Consider the following 5,113-nt stretch of genomic DNA (forward strand, 5'->3'; position numbering starts at 1 on the left):
ACCTTTGAAAAGAGCAGCTTAAATTTCAGAAAATACTGATGTTCTTCCTTTTCGTTTATCACAGTCAGAGCAAAGCATGCACACCAATGCTTAGAGGATATCACTGTCTGAAGAAATTATCTCATAAAGGAAGTTGGCATGGAGGTGAATGTAGACTGTGACAGGGCCTGCATTATTTTCAGTGTCTGTAACACCTATGAGCAGTAACTACCAGTCAACACTGCCTTTAAAATTTTTATATTTGCGTTTTTTTTTCATTAATTTGGAGTCAAAATTGAATACATGAGATCATACCTTTTAAAAAAGGGGCAAGTTGAACATAGTGAACATTTTCTCTCACTTGTGTTTCTCTTATTTGCTATTTACTCCTGGAACATTATTTATAGATAGGTTTTTCTCCCACTGGAACTTTGATTTTGAAAATTCAAGTCACACAGGTTACATAAAATTCAGTCTGGGGTTGTGTGTCATGATATTTTAGTTCTGCTTACACCAGGGGAACCACACCATTTTAAACACCACCGGTTTTGATGCAAACCAACTTATCAAGAAGGCAATTGGGGGACATAGCACGTGATGTGTAAGCTTTGTGCACTGGAAACACCCTGGTCATCCAGTGGTTAGTTCAACAGTTAGATTCTTTTCTTGTGTAATGCTGCAGTATGCTACTAAAACTAGCAGATGTTCACTCTAGGGATGGTTGCACTTCATTTGTGAACAAAGTGATTCCCATGTGGATCATGACAAGGTATATTCTCTGTCATAGCTTGAAACTCAAGCAAGTCCAACACATGTAAAATTGACTTGAATAATTGAAACAGAACTTGACCTACGTGTTCCCAATATAAAGTTTTATACAGCATTTATGATCCATGCAAATGAAGACAACTCATGTGTATTGATGCAATGCTATTATTCTAATTATCTTTGCATATGGCATAGTAAATATTGATACCATTAATAAAATTAAAGCAAGATGGAATTGAATATTCATAATTTAGCTCAGTACATTACAGATGTTTTACACTGAAAATTAATGCTGTGTGAAGTTATATATAACTTTGATAAGCTTTAATTTGGCTGCTTGTTTTATCTACAGTATGCTTATTCTGTCCTTGATTATCACCTTCTGGCAAAAAATAATGCTATCTATGAGGTTTTCCATTAAAAAAAACACATCAAGAACAATAAATGAAAAGACCTTAAATTGTTCTGATACAGAAAACCTATCACATGAATTTTAAACACTTTATATGACTGGAAAAAAAAAATATATTTGAATATATCTCTCTCTCTACTATATTTCATTTTTCCTGCCCACTGGTTTAGCATGATTTCAGTATTGCAATTTGCTGTTCATTCTTGATATCCTCCTCCTCTCTTTTTGAACCTTCTAGATTTCTAGAATTGCAACTGAAAGATCCTGTGCAGAGTTCCAAGCCTCTGCCTGAGCCTCAGTCCTTATGCATCTGAGGTATCACCTCTTGAATCTTGCTGGCATGTGAGATTTAGTCTTTCTATGGATGTAGAACTACCTCCTTTTGAATTTCTCTTTATTGCCTCACTTGTCTTGAATTATCGTCATTCTGAGGGCTGCATTTAGACTTCTGGTCTATTTTTGTCTCATCTTTACTCTGACAATTGGCTCTTTTCTTCTTCAGTTCAACTTCAGCAAGTTCTCATTGCTCTCTCTTTTTTTAATGTTTCTCTTCTTCTTTCAATTCTCTTCTCAATCCTTCTCATTTTCTGAGCTAGTGAAAAAGAATTGTAAGTTTAAAAAATACTTTTAGAAGGAGGATAAACATCTTAAAGCTAACTAGTTCCACTCCCTTTCCATGACTGTTTATTTTTCTTGGAGCACAAGCAAGAAAGTCCGAGAAGACTTCATGGGCCCCCATTTCTTTTCCTTTGGTGGGTGGCCCCATGCAGTTGCTGCAAGGCTCGTGTTTATTTTGTCTCCCCTTGAAGAAGCAGTTTTATATAGAAAAGCTGTGTCTCAGCATGATCTGTTCTCTAGAGATAAGTGTCCTGGGTTTTTTTAATTGTTGGCATTTGTTTGTTTTCTTCCTGCTCTAGACCAGATGTGCTTGGAAACATATATTAATACAGCTGCAATAGAATTTCAGGTCTTTTGAGCTCCTGTATAACTCATTTTTCTTTCAAGATCAACTACTAACTGGTTCATATATTTTAACTGTATAAATTCATTATATGCACTCAAAGTTCAGCATATATAAATTAATATAAACTAAGAGAATGAAGGATGTTCTGTTTGCTAGTCCTTTTCATTCTTCAGGCGGAGGTACTTTGCCAACAAATGATAAATGCAAAGGAATTAAAATAGAAATTAAAAAATTAAAAATAGTCTTCAAGGAAACCCTCAAGTATACATTAAATTACATTGATTAAGGCATATTTCAGCTAGAGATAAATAAATTATGAGTAAATCTAATTCAAGAGGGTATAAAGCTCACAGATTTATGCTCAGAGTACATTTCACAAAAGTTTATCTCGAAGTGTTCCTCAGTTTTGCACATCAAGCCTCCAGGTTCATATTTTCTGGATGCCTGATTGCATTATCTGTGCCTAGCACAAAAGTACTGACCTGAAATTCTTGTTTAAGTGACCATCTAAGAATCCTTCTTTAAAATGTATCACAAGCATGGACAGGATCCTTTTCTCTAGGGTAAAATAAGTTATGCTTAAAATTAAAAAATTCTTATTTTAAAACAGTTTTCTGCTAAATTTAAAACACATATTTAGAGAAATAATGTAAAAATCCTATGGATTAATTCACAGATAACCTTGAATAATCAGCTGCTGCAAAAAATATTTTAAACTACAAGAGGCAATGATGAGGAGGATGCAAGTGGAAGAGAGGGGAAATGTAGCTTTTTTCTTTTCTTAAACATTAATTTTTAAAGCTTATCTTTCTAGTTCATCTAGTAGAACCAGAAATACTTTTATTTAGTGAATTATGGCCTACCACTTGTTTAAGAAAAATTTCACTAAAATTCTCACACTCCACCTAGCACTAACTAGAACACTAGAAAAGCCTCCACGACAGCAAAACACAAAAATCCAACAATAAAGTTTCAAAATTAACAGCATTAACACCTGGTTAGCAGTCAGTTTAGAAAAATGTAAAATCAAACTATCAAACACAAAACATAGTTAGTAAAATAACATTGATATCTTTGCAGTCTCAGAAATGCTATTAGAATTATAAGCACTGGTGGTGTTGTGAGGTAGTAAATGCATTTTTCTGGAAAGTGTTTATTCTTGACCTTCACAGTGCTGCAGCTGAATTAACAGAAGACATTTATGAGGTTTGAGTGACCAGGATGCTGATTATAGGTGACCCATGTATGATATACAGTTTCCCTAAACATCTTCAAATCACTCATTGCTCAGCTATACTCAATTTTTATAGAAGGCAGAATGTTTGCAGCTCTCAAGCTTCATTTGAGTTAATGTAGTTTAATTGTTTTTGTCTCTAACTGGAATCTGATATTTTGTTCCAGTCACAGTCTCATCTGTTGAGGCACTGTGATAGCTCCCTGAATTTGTAATACGCATCAATTTCAAATTAAATTTTTTGGATACTTTTTCATTTTGTATTCTGAGTTTAATCCATGTTTCTTATGTTTTAATTTCCAAGGAAAAGATCCTCCTCCAGCTATAGCACAGAATTTTTCAGCCAGAAAAATGCTATCTTTTGCAACAAGTGCTTACATTTCTGACAGGGTTCTAGGCTGTGAATCCCCAGTGGAGAAATAAAACACTTTAACTCTGTGTTTCCTTTGGCTGGATTAACCGGGCCTCGATCTCTCCTCTGAGAGTTTCTGGCTACAGTCAAATAATGTAGTCTGCTTTCTTTTCCTTTCTTTCCTTTCCAACACATGTGGAGGAGCAGGTTAGGCTACTCACACTGCTCACTCCTTGCCAGCTGCTAATATAAAGCGGTATTGCTCTCTAAGGAGACTTGTTTTACATCTGTTTTTCCAGAGATCAGAATAAATTCTTCCCCTCCCTTAAAGTTCTCTTACAGTTCTGTACAGCCACGGCTTAGTTTTTGCCTCGGTTATTCTGCCCTTGTGCATACACATCTTTCAAAGTGGGCAACACAAAGACCTCATCAGCGCCAGCTCTCGATCCTCTGAGTTAATTCCCCGCTATTTCTCACCAGACTGCGGAGCAGTTCTCCCTCAATACCCTCGTTTTCCATACAAAAGCCGATCAGCCCAGCAGCAGAATGCCCACACGGCAGGAGAGGCGCTGCTCCTCGCCGTCCCCTGCTGAAACGTGACATGCACTTGTGAGGAGGTAAAACCTTACAGTAAAGCAACGCGAAATTAGATTCAGCAATTCAAACACCTGGAGTATCCTTTCCGTTCTAACACGTTTCACTTCCTACCTTTTAGGTTAGGATGTAATTTTTTTCTCTGGCCTTCTCTGGGTCTATATGCATATATATGCTTCCTGGGCACTCATGGTAAAGAAAGGGAACTCTGCAAGCAGGCAGATCTAAGTCTCATTAGGGACTATAGTAAAAAAAAAAAAAAAAAAAAAAAAAAAAAAAAAAAAAAAAAAAAATCTTTGATTCTATAGTGGATATCAGATCACTAAACACAGTTTAAAGGGGACTATTTGCAACACTGTCAAGCATTTCACTTAAAGAAATTGGTATTTTTCTCAAAGTCATTTTGCAGATCAGCTCAATGTGCCCACTGAAGCCCTTTAGGTCTGAAGCAGTCAGAAGAGAATTGTAGCAAAAACTTGTATTTGTATTTTCACAAATATATTAATTGTTAAATGCAGCAATAATGGAGAGGTCAACAAATAATAGATACACAAGGTAAAGTTTTTTCATCATGGTTTCTCTATAGAAAAAATAATTCTTATCTTATCCTTCACATTCTCCCAAGGAAATAGTATTGAGTAAATTAAAGTTGCAACACCAATGAAAACAAAACTGTATCCACAGACACTAAGAAACTGTATTCACAGGAAACTTAAACTGCAATAAAAACAAATCCAAAGTTACTTTTAATTTTCTTATTCAACCAATATGTACATGTACCCAAAAAGAACTGAATAACCCTCATTCTTG

The 5,113-nt window shown here is 35.4% G+C and overlaps 1 long non-coding RNA gene across 1 annotated transcript; it reads right to left on the reverse strand.

The window, feature by feature from the left end:
- Window positions 1-987: 987 nt before the first annotated feature.
- LOC138109044 (uncharacterized) lies at window positions 988-4,590 on the reverse strand. The gene is made up of 3 exons (XR_011150228.1): window positions 4,418-4,590; window positions 2,606-2,681; window positions 988-1,751 (listed from the first exon to the last, which is right to left on the reverse strand). It is a non-coding gene; the product is annotated as an uncharacterized lncRNA (long non-coding RNA).
- Window positions 4,591-5,113: the final 523 nt, after the last annotated feature.

This window comes from Aphelocoma coerulescens, chromosome 4 (genome assembly GCF_041296385.1).
Source record: "Aphelocoma coerulescens isolate FSJ_1873_10779 chromosome 4, UR_Acoe_1.0, whole genome shotgun sequence".
NCBI classification, from domain to species: Eukaryota; Metazoa; Chordata; class Aves; order Passeriformes; family Corvidae; genus Aphelocoma; species Aphelocoma coerulescens.